Below are 17,903 nucleotides of genomic sequence, written 5' to 3'. Positions count from 1 at the left end.
ACCACACACATTCAATTGTATCAAAGGCTCACCATAAAAATCCCTAGTCTTCAGCTGAAGATGCTACTGTGAATTACTTGCCAATGAAGAGGTATTTGTGATTTCTCTCAAATCCAAGTACTTTTGAATCATGAAATCATGTCATCAATTTCAGCCTCTGCTTATAAAACGAAAAGAAAAAAGTAACTGTTTATCCAGGAAAAAAAGTCATCAAGAAATTAGGAAATAACAAATGTCTTGAGATTTTTTTTTTTTGAGGGCTGGACACACGAGCTGTTACTTAGCATGTTTTGATTTATTCTTCACTTCTTAAAACATTTCATCTGCTCATCTCTTTAGCAAATGCTAGTGAAAGTTTTGGCATGATTTGCACTTGCAATAAACTAATGTATGCTGATCCATACACTCAAAATTCTAGGAAAGACATGCTTCTGAGAGTCCAAAACCCAGCTACATCAACAATTTACACAACAGGATTTTTCAGCAACAAGAGGATTTTAAGCTCTGTTGAGCAAACATCAGGTTCTTATCCCACAACTCTTCATCGTGATATTACTCTGTTACCCAGTCCAAAGGAACAGACACACTGTATATTTGCTTTATGTGATAAAAAAAATAAGACATATACTTGAATGAAGGGCACCCTGCTCTGCTCACAAAGAGCTGTGTGTACACCTGAAGTGCTGGCAGGAGACAACTTGTGAAGATAGAGAAAGAAAAGAAAAAGGGAAAAAAAAGAAAAAATTAAAAAAGAGAAAATCAACAAACTAATTCATACTTGCATGCCACTGGTTGCTAAAAATTATAATGGGGAGGATTGTTATAAAATTTGCAAATTAGGGCATTGTTAGAATTACTTGGAGGTTATAGTAAACCACATGGGGATTACTGTAAAATGAATTTAAACATTCCTGTACACATGTTGATCTAAATCTTCTTGCCCAGAATAGACCAGGGTTAACTTTCAGAGGACTTTATGACTTGGCTTTTAATGGGAAAAGATTAAAAAGACAGATGCTAAAGATATATACAGTTAATATGAACAGATAATGTAATGCCAGTTAGAAACCAATTCAATGGCAGGGATTTTTTCTCTCTGCATTCTTTATTGTGTCATGTGAATTACCCCTTCCGAGCTTTTTTGAAGTGACTCAAGGACTTCCTTGCAGAAGTAAATAGGGCACCTTTTTCAGTTTTTCCTATCCCACTTCCTTTCTTCTTTCCCTCCTGCTCTCTCCTGCCACCCCCCATCCCTTCTGTACAATTTCAACTATATGTACTGATAATGATCAAAAGTTTAAATGATTTAGTGAGGGTGGTTAACCCTATGTTAAACCAAGATCTTCAACCTCAAACTTGCAAATGTTGCAGGGAGCACTGGTGGCTAAAGACAAAGGTTTTCAACTAAAGCTGAACAAGCACCTAATGTCTACATCTGTTCTGCAGAAAGGCTAAATATCTTTAAAATTGTAACTCAAGTACACTGACATTGCAAAAGGAAAATCAAATGTCATTGAGAAATGAATGGTTAAAAAGGTTGCTCAGGATCCTATTTGCATTTTTTGATGGCAAATTAGGTCACAAGGGTTAATATGTTAAAGAATGGTCTGTCTATTATTATGTTGGCTGTCAGAGCCTATCTCAATCAAGCATAACTACAGACTAACGGGCTGTCTTTGATCAAAATCTGAGTCCTTGTTTAGTCTCATTCAAAATGAAAAGTTAATATTTTAAAATATTTTGCAGCCTATGTGCCACTGCAGTAGAAGTCATTCTGTGGAAAAAAAGTGATGCCAACTCTATCATACTTTATCGTGGTACAAAGCATAAAACTGATAGTTTAAATTTGTGAGATTGTCCCTGTTTCTTTCATAAGAAAGGCTTTGTTTTCCTCAGCACCAGTTCAGTACCATCTTGTTTCAATAACTTTCTCAATCTGAGCAACTTTGGCTGAAGACTTGTGTCCCTGCAACACTGAATTGGAACAAAACCACTATTCCTATGGGCATGTTCCCCCATTATAATGAATAATTTCTCAGTAGTCTAGGTTACTTTAATGGACATACCACTTTACACTAAGCTTCTGCATCAGGTTTGACCTCTAACTATGAATGCAAAAAGATAATTTATGACTGCATCACAAGAAAGGAAACTGTACTTTAAACACCTGTGTATGTTCTTCAATAAATGCAGCATGCAATCTGCTATGTTTTTCCCATGTGTTGGAAACAAATCAGATGGAAAACATGATGTACTGACCAGAGGTCTCACTTCATCTCTCCCTGTATTCCCTCAGCAGAAGAAGGTTTTTGTCTCTGAATGACTCTGTCAAAGAAGTAAACTGATAGAAGATGTTCTCCTGCTTCTTACACAGTACAAGACTGAATAATGCTGAGCAAGTACTTCACAGGTCTTAATTTATTTAGAAAGTTTAGATGTCTTCTGAATTCTGAGAGACTTCACTATTTCTGCAATTCTTCTTAACATACTAGGAAAAAGTGACACACAGGTCATTATCCTCATCCTTTTTTTTCATTAATGCTATGTTTTTAAAAAATCATTTTATGCCTGCTTTTGTTATTTTTTTCTGTTGTCAGTTACTGCAAAACCAGAGGAATTTTGCTGCCATTTTTATTCCCAACCCAACATGGGGATTGCTGGGCAATATGGGCAATTCTGAACTGCTATCAGATATATCAGTTTGGGCAGATTTAACTACAGCACAAGTTATTTGCTTCATGTCACCCTAGCACAGTGGTTCTCAGTAGTATGACAGTAAATTATTGCATTCAAAAGTTTCATTTTTCCTTTTAATAATCACTTAAAGCTCACAGTTTCAATAAATATGCCTATTAATAAACTCTTGTGTGAAATCCAAGTATGAGTATGTAAATACTCATTAAAATAATTTTTATGTCTACTCATTTCTCCCTATAACACTATATATGGACCAACAAAGGTGCAGTTGAGAAGTCATTTTCTCTGGCCTATCAGTCTTACTGCTTGTTTTTCTAGGTACTAGCTTAAGGCTAGGAGGATGATAGGCTTGATGCAATTTCCTCACAGTTCTACAGACCTTCACTTCCTTCACACATTTCTATGTATGCTTCTGAAGAGTAGACTGTAGGACTCCCATCCACAAACTCAATGGTCTTATATACCAATATGTTTTACAGAACAGCTACAGTATTGTGGTTTTATTAGTTTCACCCCCAACTACATAGACTGTCAATCACAGCACAGGAGAAGACACTAGGAGAAATGCTGATGTGCCTGAAATTTTTAACCATATTTACTCCAGCTATGCCTGATATAAGCCATTCTCTCACCTAAAAAATTCCTTTCCTCTCATTTAGTTTGCCTGTAATTTTATGGAAGGGATGGTATTACTGGAAGTTGAGCTTTTAGCTGAATTCTTAGATCTCTGATGTGATGAGATTTCCAAAGGCATTTGAAAGGAAACCAGTGAGCTTCCATGACAACAGGGTATTATCTGCATGCTTAAGAGTTTCAGCTGGTCACCTAACAGACTGGACTAAACTCCATTTTCATAATTATATCCCTATCTTTGGACACGTACTATGGTGTGTGCGACTTTTGTATCACCTTCCTCTATTGAAACAACAGGAACTGTTCTTAGGCCTTTGAGAATCCTACACAGTGATACCCGTTAAAAGGACCGAGCACCCAAATCTTTAATTTTCCCTTGTTTTCATGGTTATTAGTATTCTTCAACTCATTTTAATATTGTAAGAGTATCTCGGGAGCGTTTGGTGGTGTGGATACTGCATAAAGCTATCTATTGAGCCTCCACCCTTTAAATACCTAACTATTGTGGCTAAACAGCCAAAGAACAGCAGCGCCCAAACACTTCTGTCACTGCTCTGCATTAGCAAATGCTGAGCAAGACTTGAAGTCTAATGATTTAAATGTCTGCAGAAAAGCCTAGATCTGCAGGTTTCACTGAGGTCTGTTTAAAGTTGCATGGCAACTTGGCAAGCCCTGGCTGAAAAGTATGTTCTGCCATACACTCTCCCCTGGACTTGACATCATTCTCCAGAAGAGATGTATTCCTGTACCACACAATCTGTGGCACTAACATACCAAAATGAAATGTATGGAATTGCTCTGATAGATCTGAGGGCTCCACTTAGAGAGACAGAAACTGAGGCTTGATCCAGCATCATACCCAAAGCCCATTGTGGAGGCAAGGGCAGGCAGCCCACAGCCCTACCTGCCACTTGCACAGGCCCTCTCAGTGTCACTCAGCTGTAATCCAGCCAGAGTTATGGGCTAGAAGATTTCTGACGAGCCCGTACCAACTCACCCCAAGCAACAAAAATCCACAGCAGTGTAAAATTTGGACAGAAAATCAGATTTCATGCAATATCATTCATTATTTTCCTTTCCTCATTTCCCTCCCCAACCCCTAACTTCTAAAAGGCAGCAAGGGCAGCACAGCAAGACACACTGGGGCTGGAGCCTGGGCAGTAATGATTCAGCAGCCCAGCCCAAGTGTACCCTCCTGCCCCTTTCCTCCACCATCCCTGGCTGCAGCAGGCACAGCAAATGGACTCTTTCTCACTGCAGCAGTTGGCTTCAATTGTTTCTCCTGGGCATCAATAGGCCTCTGCCACTCTGTTTTAGCCCTGGAACAGCAAGTACCCCAGCAAGCTGCTGCACTGTTTGTCTCTGTGGTCTCCAGAGACAACAGAGACTGATTTTTTTTCTCAAGAAATGACAGGTGTCTGCTCTTTGGCAAGAAAAGTTTGTCTAGCACAGCAGACATACTGAGAAGAAAACAATCCTCACCTGGATTGTCCCTCCAGCATAAAAGGTAGTCTCACTTGGTAGGTTCTGCCTGTTCTGGCAGTTTGGTGCCCTCATGTTGGATGGGGAAGGGGGTACAGTATTAGAGGGAAGCAATGCCAAGCCTGTAAGCACTACGGGCAGGACCAGTCCCTCCAGCTGCTCCTTCCCCTCATCTTTGGGCTCTTCACTGCTGTTTGCTCACTGTGAGAAGTCAAGCCAGGCTAGATAGCATGCCTTTCCCTTTGTCTGCTTTTTTTTTTTTTTTGCCTATATGCTTTCTACCCTTCCTGATTATTTCTTCTCCTCCTCCCTGCCCCCCAACAGTAATATGCCCATTTAAAACAGATCCACCTCTTTCCTCCCTGCTACTCACTGCTCTAACTGCCAAAAACACCTATATTCTCAGTCTCTGAGATTATTCCTTACTCCTGGTTCTTGCAAATCACAACCTATGGAACAGATGCCTGTCCTCCCCTACAGCTCCCAAGGACTGCCCTGGTTCTCTCATCAGGAGAACCTTTCTTGCATCCATAATTGCAGCAGAAACCCCTAAGGACCCAAATAAGACAAAAGGAAGCACAGTTTGGGGCACAGAAGACAGTGCTGCTGGTCTTTGTGATGGGTGTTGAGGATTGATGAAACCATCCTCTTTCATGGGCTTTTGTCCCCTTCATCGTCCTACTTCTTCTGGAGTGCTGCAAGCCTGCCAGAAGTAGGCTGACCTAGAGAGAGAAACAGATACATTTTTGGTGATGAGAAGTGAGCAAGAAATGGGAGGGTTTCTCACTGGTAAGAAATATCCTTTACAGAACAGCATCAAATTTGGCAGCTTTGAGAAATCTCTCTGGATCTCCTAACCCCATCATATGTCACAGCTAAATGATAAAGCATGTTGTTATCTCATTAAACAACAGTGACAAAATTCAGAAAGTAGGACATTGCTTTCTCCTGAATGGTGCCACCTCTCAGCTGAAGGCCAGGTAGGCTGCCGGAGGACTTTTGCCTGTGATATTAAAAAATTATCTCACCCTCAGTCTTAACTGTTGTGAATTTAAAAAATTGCAAAGTAAAGCAGGTAATCAATCAACTCTACAGGGAAGAGCAGGGTTCTGTTATGTGAGTAAGAACCCATCTGACAAACAGCAAAATTTTCCACACTGAAGGAAAGACTGAATGGTTGAGGCTGAGTACATTTTCAGATAATTTCCAGAAATTTCGTATTTCAATAGGATTGTGATGATCTTCTGTAGGGCCACAACTGCCAAGCATTTAAGTAGCCACCACTAAAGAAGATATTTTTAAACTGAAATAAAAAAAAAGAAAATGCTAAAAAAATAAAGATTGACTTAATGTTCTGCTTTGAACTTCCATTCTTTGTTATTTCAGGTTAGCAAATTACATGCACACATACTTTGAATTAATGGACACATTTTAAGCTTTTCCAGTTGCCCTTCTGCTGCAGCCTGATGTAACAGAAGGGTCTCATGGCTCTGCTTTGGATGGACACTGTAGTGCTTTCAGACCACAAGTACTTCCACTGCAGTCAACTGAGACCATTAAATTCCCTGTGCTAGAGTTGCCTGTAAAGGCTTTACCAGAGGAGGCCTTATTCTATTTGTCTCAATTAACCTCTAAAATTCATCTTTTCCCCCCATCATTCCCCTTCTTGTAAGAAATAGAATGTAATCAGAACCATCATTACCACTCCTCCCCATTCCAGTCCAACTAACTTCTTCCACCCCATTAATGTTAAGCATATATCCTCCCCAGTCCAATATGTGCAGCTCATTTTAGGACCCTATATAAGGTCAATTTCTGTATTTATCTTTTTATTTATTGAGTTATGACAGTGGTGTTTCTTCCATTTTCCCATATAACTATGTAATATTTCATAATATGTCTTCTTTACACCACTGTGATATTTTATCATAACTCTTTGGTGAGCAGTTATTTCAGTAACAGAAAGCCTTTAATTTTCTGCAATGTCTGTACTATCCAAATAGGATTATACAACCTGTATTAATAATTGATCATTCCTACACAATGTTTAGTAATGTAGCTATGTTCAATCTTGTGTAAATGAGGAAAACAAAAGGTAGAGAGTTTAAACGGCTTGCCACAGGGCTTACCAAGAATCAGTAGTGAAGCTACTTTTCAGGCTTAAATTTTCTATGTAGAAAGCTTTGGCCAATAATTCTTTCAATTCTTCTGGCTACATATACTTAATTTACTGCAGAACTTACTCTGGCAAATTTCTGTAGGCAAAATATGGTAACAATATTGCAAAGAATCAGAAAAAAATCTTAGAGTTTTTCCATACATTTTAGTATGTATCTGTTTCTCTAGATTTGAGACCAAGAAGCTTATGTTTCAAAGCCATTTCAAATCTTTGGCAGACCCCAAAAACCACTGAATAGACTTATATAAGTGAGAGTCTTTGGTATCTCTCCCTATACCCAACTAAAACTCTGGCCACCAACAGCATAGCTCCAACTAATCATTGGTTGTTCTAAAAGGAAAAGTAAATGTGAAAGTAAAGTGTGAAGAAGTAATTTTACAATCCTTGCAAATGTAGCATAATGCTTTTGAATCAATCTGCATAACACTGGGCCTCAGAGCTACTGGCGATCTACACTGAAACCAGAGAGTCAACTCAGAAATATCTCAAATTATATGCCAAAAAAATAGGAGGTACTGGTAAATTATGCCAGAAAGCAAAATCAGGCGCAGCCTAAATTATGCAGCACAGTAAAATCCACTTCTATATAGAATTAACACCAAAGAATCCAGCAGTCAAGTTCTTCACCTGCGGTAAGGGAATAATCTCCTGAATCTAAAATAATTACCACAATTTGCCATACTTGTCCTTCTAATTTTTTTTCTGAGTGCAAAGGAAGATACAAAAAAAAAAAAAAAAAAAACAAAAAAAAAAAAAAAACCACCAAAACCAAAAAACACCAAAACAAAACAAAACAAAACAAAACAAAACAAAAAAAAAAAAAGAAGAAGAAATCTCCACGGAAGACGGTGTCATCTGAAAAAAAGCTGACTACTGGCTGGTTTCTGGTGGTAAGCCTTAAATGTCGTAAAGACAGAAGGAATGGGAGACAGGCTAAAGGAAGGGAAGGTGGGAACAGCCCTCATGAGCGCTCCGCTCCGGCCGAGGATCGCCCGCCAGCCCTGCCCGCCGGACCCCGCTGCCGCCGGGCGCTCGCTGGAGCTCGCTGAAATCCCTGGCTCGCAGTGACCTCTAGGGGCCAGCTGTACATCTGCACCCACGGCTCTGAATGAAGCGTGCTTTTCTTCTACACAAAAAGAGCCTTAAGAGGATTTACGGTGAGGATTATCCAAATATTCCTCCATGAGTACCGCGGCAGTGCATCCAGATATTTGAAACAAAGATAAGTATTTCCAAATATGAACGTGACATAAAATGGTTGCTTTACAGAAAACAGGTTAATGTAATGATCTGAGAGCATGATCTCAGAGTGTAAGAAAATAAAAAGTACAGTCAGTACCTCTGTCTGTTGAATACAGTGGCAAAATTCACAACTACATTAGTAAATGAAGGATGTAATGGATTCTCATTCATTTTTTACAACCCAAACGGAATGCAGACATAGTCCTGCAAAAAGAATCATGCTCTAAAACAACCCCAGCAATCCTTTGCACCTAAAACCACGTAATTTATGAGTGTCGTTCTGTGATAACCCACTCTCGACTAAAAACAGTGAGAATCCCATTACCATTTATTCGGGGATTCCTTTTTCTTGCCAGGTCAGCTTAAAATGTCTGTAAAGCAGAGAAACATATACTGCCAGGTTATGTTTGAGTACCTTGAATGAGGAATTAAAAGATCAGTTTCTATTATTAGCAATAGCTTTGTAATCAATTTGTAGCATGGGTTAAAAACTCCAGGGAACTGGAATAGGTTAAATTAGCAATTTTACTACTGTTTAATTAAGCTATAGTTGAATTCTAAGGGAAAAGACACTGCTATAACCTGGAGGTTGTAATTTACAAATCCCATTTCGAGTCCTAGGACAGCTGTTAAGGAATCCCTCCTGTCTGACCATCCAGGACCCACTCTGGCAGTCTCACTGCTACCATACCAGAATTTCACCCCAGCTAGTGGCAACCACGCTTTGCAGTGGATGGCTCCAGTAAGTCAATGGGTGCCTTGCTAGACTCCCTAACACACCACTCTCACAAAGTCAGACAAGGTTTCCTTACAGGTTCAGCCACAGATTTCCCATAACAGAGTCTCAGACATCTGATTTTTGTAAGTACTTTATTCATGGCAGGGTCACACAAAACTAGCTTGAGATCAAGCTGGGTGCTGCCAAGAACAGACCCTGAACCAAGAAACCCATTTTGTATCCACAGTCCATGCCCTCAGGGGTGTGGGGTCTTCCTGCTGAGCCACTGGCTCCCGTTGTATCTCAGAGTGGCTGCTTACCTGGCTGGTGCCACAGGTTCCCATGCACCTTGTTGTGCAAAGGGTCAGTGCCCGATCACTGCTCTTGCTGGAAGCTCCAGTCCTTTCCCCACACACAAAGCACAACCTGCAACTTGCACTGCATTGCGGCAGCATATCCTGCACTAGATGTATTCCTCAACACCAACCGCCTCTAATATCCAAGCTTGGACTTTCTGGCTGTTCTCAGGCTTTTTCCCAGAGATGGCCTTGCCGGTACTGGTATTTCAGAGGTAAGCATTTATATGGAAAGGAGTTACATAGAGAAACAGTTTTATGGTCTTTTTACTGAACATGGAGGATTTCCTCATGTGTGCAGATGGGGAACATAGCTACATGTCCGCACGCCCTGGCCGAACTGAGGGGTCTCACCACAGGGTTGCCCATGGTGTCTGAAGACACAGCTTGCAAAGATTTCTCAAGTGTGGATGTTAGATGTTTGGATCCAATGTTTGAGATGAGAGGAGGAGGTGACACATAGCCATCCTAAGTAGAAGACAAAAAGTGTGATGATCTGTCCAGATGGCTGCTGAGGAATGGTCTTCTACCTTCTTCCACCATGGCTGATCCTTGTACATTCAAAGGTATTTAGACATCTGATCTGGTTATTTCTCCAATGTAATTTTCTTGCCATTAGAATTTTAAAAAATGTGAACTTCTCTGCAAGAGAAAAAAAATATCACAAGCTGTAGAGCAGCTAGTTAGTATTTAGTGGTCACAAGACCACAGACAGGGAAAATACTGCCTGGTATAAAATGAAAGATAAAATAACTTTTAAATGGCCCAATGCTTCTTTAAGCAAGGGACAATCAGAGCAAAACAGCCTTGCAAATCAATCATCCGTTACAAACCAGAACATATTGGCATTTCAGTCTGCAGTCACTCAGGATGGGGGCAAATGCTCCTGATGCCAGCATAGCTTGAGGCTTTCTGAGACATCTGGTCATTTCACTATAAGGTGAAGACTGCAGATAGAACAGAAAATGTATGAAAATTAATTTAAAAGAAGGAGAAAATCATCTTGTGAGTGTTGTTGGGATGATTGCTGCATTGACTAAGAAACAAGCAGGAGGTGGAGGGGAGTGTAACTTGCTGCATACAACACCATCATCCAAAGCAATGGATGATATTTTCATAACCTTACTGGAAACAGTAAAATAAACAGATTCAAACAGAAGTTAAGTGACATAACATGAAAGGTCACTCTATAACAGAATTAAAGGCCCTGGAAGCACCCATTAACCCTGCAGAGTGACAAAAAATAAGAAAACACAGCCAGAAGTGCAAGAAAATTACACCAGATTTCACAGTGGGTTAGTTTCTTTCCTCCTGCATAAAGTTTTTAAAAAATATATAGTATTGATACATCCGTGCCCTAAACAATATTTTTTCTCTTCTCCCACTGATACTTAAAAAGATGAAACCAGATTTGGCCTTATAGCAATGTGCCTAGGTGGAACTAACTCTCACAGGAGAAAATGATTGCATCTTTATCGATTACGTTCAATTATTGGGAAAAATATTATTGCCCATGATAAATAGTGCAGCTTCACTTAACATACAGGAGTTATCAAATGGTTCTGGAAGGGAGGTGTGGGAGGGAGGCGGTGGTTTTTTTCACCAAATTACTAAAAAAAAATGAAGATCAATGGAAAATAACCAAATCTATTTATGGCGTCTAACAACAAGGTCCCCTGATGTTCTCTGAGTGCCTTTACACTGTCTTCAGTAGATGTTTTCTGTGCTGGCACAGTTTCTCCTTGCGAGACATAGGGGAGAAGCTTTTTGCTAAGATGTAGACTACAAAAGACGCTAAAGACGAAGGTAGGATGCTCTCCGGAGGTAAGAGCCGCTCCCGGGCGTCTTTCGGCAGAAGCCGCGCTAAGGAGAGCACTGTGAGCGGCACAATCGTCTTTGCGCGAAGAAGCCGCTTCTTCGGCTCCGGGAGCCGGAGAGAGCGGCAACTTCGGGAAGGTGAAGAAGCAAGCTGTACAACACTGGGATTGTGTGCGCACCTTGCCAACTGATAGAAAACAGTACCGTTGCACTCTCCTGACTTTTCTATTCACATTAACATTTGAATGGAAGGAGTTTTCTTTCATATAGCTGTGCAATTATAGTGCATTGCTTTTTCACTGCACTTTCCCACGTATTGACTGCTTTTTTGCTACACAAAGCCACAAAAATTACACAAATTACATAAGTGACACTTGTTACAAAAGTGTCAGATTTGCTTTCCCTCCATTGTCTTTCCCCTAAAGTAAGGGGCATCCATCAACTCAATCATAACTAGGTAAAGCTGAGCAGTTTATGATAGGTTTGGGGTCAGGGAAGACTGAATCTTGCCTCCATTATATCAATCATTTATGGCTTCCAGCAAACATCTCAAGGAAAGGGTTGAACACTCCTTTTATTCTCTCAGTTTCCTGTTATTTTATTCAGGATTTTGTTGTTAGAAGAACTACAATAATATTTGAGAAAAAGAGAACTCGAGTAACAAATAATGAAAAAATAGAAGTATGGGAAGGAGGAGGAAATGTCTCCTCGGGAAAACACAACATGCAGCTAGGGAGTGTTTCAGATATGTGAGAAATGCTCACGCTACCCTATCTCATTCCCAAAAAATTTAAAAGGTTTATAAAACCTTATCAAAAATATAACAGAAGACTGAATAGAGAAAATATTAGGGCACCGGGTGCAGAGGATTTTTCCCACCATGTGCTCACCTACACAGTAGAGGTTTTGCCTTTTAACCCTGTAGTCCCTCCCAAAGTTCTGTCCATCAACTCCTTCTTTGCTGTCCTGTGGTGGAGTTTACTTCCTTAAATCTTGACTGGAGGTCAGGTGCTGCAATAGTAACAAGTCGACACTCCCAAATGTCCCGAACTCAGGCCACCCCTGATAACAACACAAGGGAGAGTAAAACATAACTGTAATTCTATGAAACTTCTCTTTACATATATACATTCACCTTTAAATTTTGGTGAGAGTCAATCATCACATTACCCATCTATCACAATCCTCCCTTTTCCTTTTCCACAAGTTATTTGGCTTGAACAATTTAACTCAATGGATCATACTAGCATCTGTTGATATGGACAAGGACAGAAGGAACCAGAGGAAAAAAAAAAAACCCAGTTTTCCCTAGACACCCTTATCTGGAATGAACAAAAGGACATTACAGAAGTCAGGTATGACATTTATAGTAGGTGTATCTCAGTGGTGAGTATAGAGGCCAACTCAGCCTTGCCCTCCAGTCCCCTTTGTATTAAAAGACAATTGAGGAATTATAGAGGTCTGGCATGGCTTTTTGTCCCTACCTTACCATGCCTACAGGGTTGCTACCTGCAGCAGGGCTATGGAGTCTTCTTGATAGTGAACAAAGGGGCCAAACTGGTCTTGCCCTCCTTCTTTTGCCTTATTTTACTTGCGGTTCTTAAGGATGCTGTCCCACTACCTCTTACAGTCCCTTGTGTACTTCCCCTCAACAGATGCTTGTAATTCTTGCCCAGTAAAATAGGGAAACAGTTCTTGAGCTGGCTGGTGGAAACTTGACTCCACTTTTTGGGCATCTTGTTATTTTTCTGGTTTTCTCTTGGTCTCTGTTTGAGAGTCAATCTCATTTCACCCAGCCTGGATGTTATAGTCCATTCTTTGGGTTCTTCCACTGGGCCTTTAACTCTTGGCATGAGTCCATCCCCGCTCTGCAGTTCACACGGCTGATTTGGGGGTGAGCAGCACCTGAAAGGGACCTTCCCACTCAGGAGTTAGAGGTTGATCTCTCCACAACTTGATCATCACCCAATCCCCAGGGTTAATATTATGGATTCTGAAATCCAGGGCAGCAGTTTGAGGAATTGTCCCTTTATGTCTTAGCCCTTCTAAGGTTCATGCTATAGACATATTTCTTGGCATTGCCTTCCCCTTCCTCACAGGTGGCAACCTTCTGGGGTGAGGTCAAGAAGGGTAACCCAAACAACATCTCATGGGGTGACACCCCCAAATCTGACCAGGGTTGGGTACTAAGTCTTAATAAGGCCAAAAAGAAACATTTTATCCAGGACATTTGAGTTTCAATCATTAGCTTAACTAGAGCTCTTTTAAGAGTTTGATTCATTCTCTCAACCCACCCAGAACTCTGTGGATGCCATGGAGTGTGTAATTCTCATTTTACTCCCAGGGGTTGAACAACTTTTTGCTGTGTCTTCTATGTGAAATGAGTTCCCTAGTCTGACTCAATCCTGTTTACCATCCCATATTGGGGAATCATTGATTCTAGAAGCGTTTTATTCACAACACTGGCATTGGCTTTCACAGTGGGTACTGCCTCTACCCAATGAATCAAGTGAACTAGCAAGTTCACCCTTTCAAAACATCCAAGTAGACTTTACTGAGCTTCCATGTAGCCGAGGAAGCTCAGTAAAAATTCTACTTGGATGTTTTGAAAGGATCTTGCCCTTCCCTAGGTGTTTCCCTCATGACCTTCTTATTCACTTGTTGACATACCACACACCATTCAGTCACCTGCTTAGCTATCCCAAAAATTCCTATGCAGCTTCACTCTCTTAGAAATTGATCACTTGGCACTTGTGTACCCCAATGTGTTGTCCCATGTATGCCTTCCAGCATTTCCTTGGCAAGAGGCTTCTTCAACATTTGCCTCCCATCTGCTAATCTCCATTTCCCTTTGTTATCTTTCTTGGCTCCTATTTTAAGGAATTATTCCTCTTCTGTCCTACTGAATACCGGGATTTCTTCCATTTCTCTCAAAAAGGTTAATGCCATCAACAGTTTTTCTGTCCCTGATTCAGCTGCATTTTTATCTTTTAAATCTGTTAAATTGTTCCCCTAGACCTCTTGAGTCACCCCTTTTTGGTGTCATTTAGCATATACTACTGCCACTTCCTCTGGTAATTGTAAGGTTTCTAACCTTAATTACCTTAATATTGTAAAATAAGCTCTTTGTAAATCAGTCCCTTTCCCTTTGAATTTAATAGCCCCCTCTCTTCTGAAACTTTTCCAAAGGTTTGAACTACTCCAAAAGCATATTTTGAATCTGTATATATTGTTCCCCTTTTCTGTGCTAATATTTCCAGAGCTCATTTTAGGGCATATAACTCACATGCTTGGGCTGACCAGTTGGAAGGTAACTTTCCCTTTTTTATGGCCACTAACCCTTCATCCATTCTAGCATACCCCGATCCCCAGTGTCCCTAGATTACCCATGAAGATCCATTGATGTACAATCATTTTCCACCTTGGAGTGGTTGATCTGTTAGGTCCTCTCTTATTTAGTTTGATAGTTTATAACTTCTAGGCAATTATGTATTAATTCCTCATCTTGTTCTCCATACAAAAACTGGGCAGGGTTGAGTTGGTTACTCACGATTAGCTCTAAATCATAATCTATTAAGACGGCTTAATACTTCGCACTCAGGAATCAGTGAGCCACTTCTCAGCCTTTTGGTTTAGGATACTTCTGACTGAGTGTGAGGTATATATTTTCAATTTTTCCCCAAAGGTTAAATTTTGGTTTTCTCTATGAGCAGGGTGGTCACTGCCATCGCCTGAATGCAGGTTGGTCACCCCCAGATGACAGGGTCTAGCAGTTTTGATAAATAGGCCACTGGTTTCCTGCATCCTCCCCAGTCCTGGGCTAGTACTCCATGAGCTACCCCTTTTTCCATATCTACAAACAGGTAGAAGGGTATGTCTAAGGCCAGAAGACTCAGTGCTGGTGCACTGACTAATTTTTGCTTTAAAGCTTCAAACTTGTGCTCATTGTTTTCTTCCCACCTAATCTCTTCTTCTACTAACTTTTCATACAGGAACCTGACAGCCCGCATATAGCCTTAAATCTATAGTCTACAATATCCCAAAAAATCTAGAAACCTTCTAACTTCCCTCTTAGTTTTTGGCTGTGGGAGTGAGACTATCCCCACAATTCTCTCAGGATTCAGTTGCTGGCTGCCTTGACAAATCACATGTCCTAGGTATTTTATTTCACACTGTAAAAATTGAAGTTTCCCTATCCTATTTGAAGTCCTGTATCCCCCTTCTGTCTGTCTTCCTGCATTCGGGGTCCCGCTCCCTTACCTGGGTAGTTCTTTATGTGCTCATTTCCTTCCCTAATGGCAGTTACCATTACTTGGCTTTTGCCTTGGCCTTCTCTTCATCTCTCTTTACATACACCTTCTGTGCTTCCCTTAAAAGATCCTCTAACCTCCTTTCTTGCCAACCATCTAACTTTTCTAACTTTCTCCGTATATCTGGCCAGGCGTGAGTGACAAAATTTATCTTTAGTAAGATCTGTCCAGCCACTGTATCAGGACCAACCCCTGCATATTCTCTCATATTTTCCTCAATCTTTCTAGCCACTCTGTTGGAGTTTCTTCCCTCTTCTGCTGCTCATCTAAAGCCTTACAGGCATTTTGATTACGTGAAACTGCTTCTTTGATACCTCTTATAGTTAACGTTCTATACTTCTCCATGTCTTGCCTCCCCCACCATGCTGTTGTGGTCCCAAATGGGGCACACTGTGGGCATTTTCAGATCCCCAGGACATCTTATTCAGGTCCTCAGGAAAGGGAGCACATGCTCCCTTTCCCATATCCATATCCCAGCTGCCCGGATCACCTCTTTCCTCTGGTGTTAGCAAAATGGTCATTATTGATTGCATTTCTTCCCATGTATAAATATTGGGCCCCAGAAACTGGTCTCACTGCCCCACTAATCCAGTGGGGTCTTCTAATAGTCCTTTTAATTATTTCTTGAATATTCTCACATCACAGGAACTGAGAGGAACGGTTATGAATCCAGTTCCCCCCTGCACCCCACCCAGGGGTACTTCCCTCAGGGGCTATAATCCTGATGCTTGGCTCCCATCCCCTGTTCTGCTCTCCTCTCATTGTGCCACTCTGTTTCTGGTGTTTTGGCTAGCCTATCAGAGGGCAGGGGAGGTGCAGTTGGAGTTACTGGAGGTGAGGGAGGCAAGTGGTCTAAGAGGTCCCACTCTGTATGAACTGCTACCTTAAACACGCTCACCTTCGAGGTTGCGGTCTCCCCTTCCAGCAAGCAGTGAAGTCACTCTCTTTCTGATTTAATTGTTTCTTAGCTCTTACATACATGTTTAATGCCATCCTTCTTCTGTCTGATCCATGTCTTGGCTAGTGCACATGACTGCTCGTCACTTCGCTTCTGGTCCATTCTACCGTGCAGTACTGAATCATTTTAAGCTTGTCCTTATCTCTGGTGTTTGGGTCATATTTCCACCAGGCTAGTCTACTTCCCAGTGGACTATCAGGGGGTATTCCCATTGGTATCCCCCCAATTTCTGCTTCTTCCCTTGGGGATTCGCTACTCACCCATAATCCCATCCTGACCAACCATCACAGGTCTTTCCCCAACAGAGCTCCCCTCCCCAATCAGCCAATTACACACCATCCCAGCAAGGCCTGCCTCCCTAAGAAGGGAGAGGGATAGGAGGAGAAGAAAGAAACTAGGAAAGGAGGAAGGAGAAGGAAAGGAAAGAGAGAAAGAAAAGGAAAAAAGAAGAAAGGAAAAAACCCTTTACCTCTCTTCCAAAAGCACCTATGATCCAGGGGACTTCTGTCCCATGGTCGCACTCCGATCCCTGCCCCAACTGGCTCAGCTCGCTCAAGGCCCGCCCCGGCCCGCCATGGCTCAGATCAGCTAAGGCCCGCCCCTGGCCCTACATGGCTCAGATCAGCTAAGGCCAACCCTCGGCCCGCCATGGCTCAGATCAGCTAAGGCCCGCCCCGGCCCGCCATGGCTCAGATCAGCTAAGGCCCGCCCCTGGCCCGCCATGGCTCAGATCAGCTAAGGCCTACCCTTGGCCCGATGTGGTTTGGCTCAGCAGCTCCACCCTGGCCCAATGTGGCTCAGCTCAGCAGCTCTGGCCCCGCTCCGAGCAGTGCCCGAGCTCACCGGCTCTGCTGTGTGAACCCCCTGCGCCATGTGGAGTGTTGCACCTACTCTTTGGCGACCCCTCCGTCACAAACATCTCGGTGATCACCCCATTTCCAGCCCGATCTCAGCTGGCTCTGGAAATTGTAGTGCTGGCTGCACCCAGGAGCTGACCCCGGCTCCAAGCCACACACGAGTTCACCAGCTCCCTTTGTAATCCTGGAGACTCCTCACACAGTGCCCCCCTCCAATGCTCTCAAGTCCCCACAGATCCTTCAGTCTTATGTGTCCTGCTGGCCATGGGTCCTCATCAAAATGATTTGAGGAAAGAAAAAAAGAACTCCACAACTTTGTAAAAGTTGTCAAGCCGGTATGTTTATTACAGCGCTGGACGTATGTGGGGATCACTCCTCCTTAAAGGACATGCACACCCCTGGGAACTCATAATCCTTTTTTATCTCCCTTACTGATTCATATGCATAGAATTTTACAATAGGTTCATACATATTCATTTTACTAATTTCACATTACACCTGCAGCTAGTTTTTTATCAGAAAGTACAGGAAGAACTCCTGGGTCATTCTGCCCTGTCTCCCGCAGCCTCAGTGCAGCCTCAGCTTTGATTTTCATCTGTTTCAAAGTTCAAGGGACCCCTCTTATCCCCTTTGCATTCTTTTCCCTTGGCTGA

At 41.9% G+C, this 17,903-nt stretch overlaps 1 long non-coding RNA gene across 1 annotated transcript; it reads right to left on the bottom strand.

Annotated features, from left to right (window-relative positions):
* Nucleotides 1-9,086: 9,086 nt before the first annotated feature.
* On the bottom strand, nt 9,087-16,972 carry LOC134429803 (uncharacterized). The gene is made up of 4 exons (XR_010030649.1): nt 16,863-16,972; nt 12,016-12,187; nt 10,141-10,254; nt 9,087-9,949 (listed from the first exon to the last, which is right to left on the bottom strand). It is a non-coding gene; the product is annotated as an uncharacterized LOC134429803 (long non-coding RNA).
* Nucleotides 16,973-17,903: the final 931 nt, after the last annotated feature.

The sequence above is a fragment of the Melospiza melodia genome, chromosome 1 (assembly GCF_035770615.1).
Source record: "Melospiza melodia melodia isolate bMelMel2 chromosome 1, bMelMel2.pri, whole genome shotgun sequence".
NCBI lineage: Eukaryota > Metazoa > Chordata > Aves > Passeriformes > Passerellidae > Melospiza > Melospiza melodia.
This window is presented reverse-complemented; position numbering and strand designations above follow the sequence as displayed.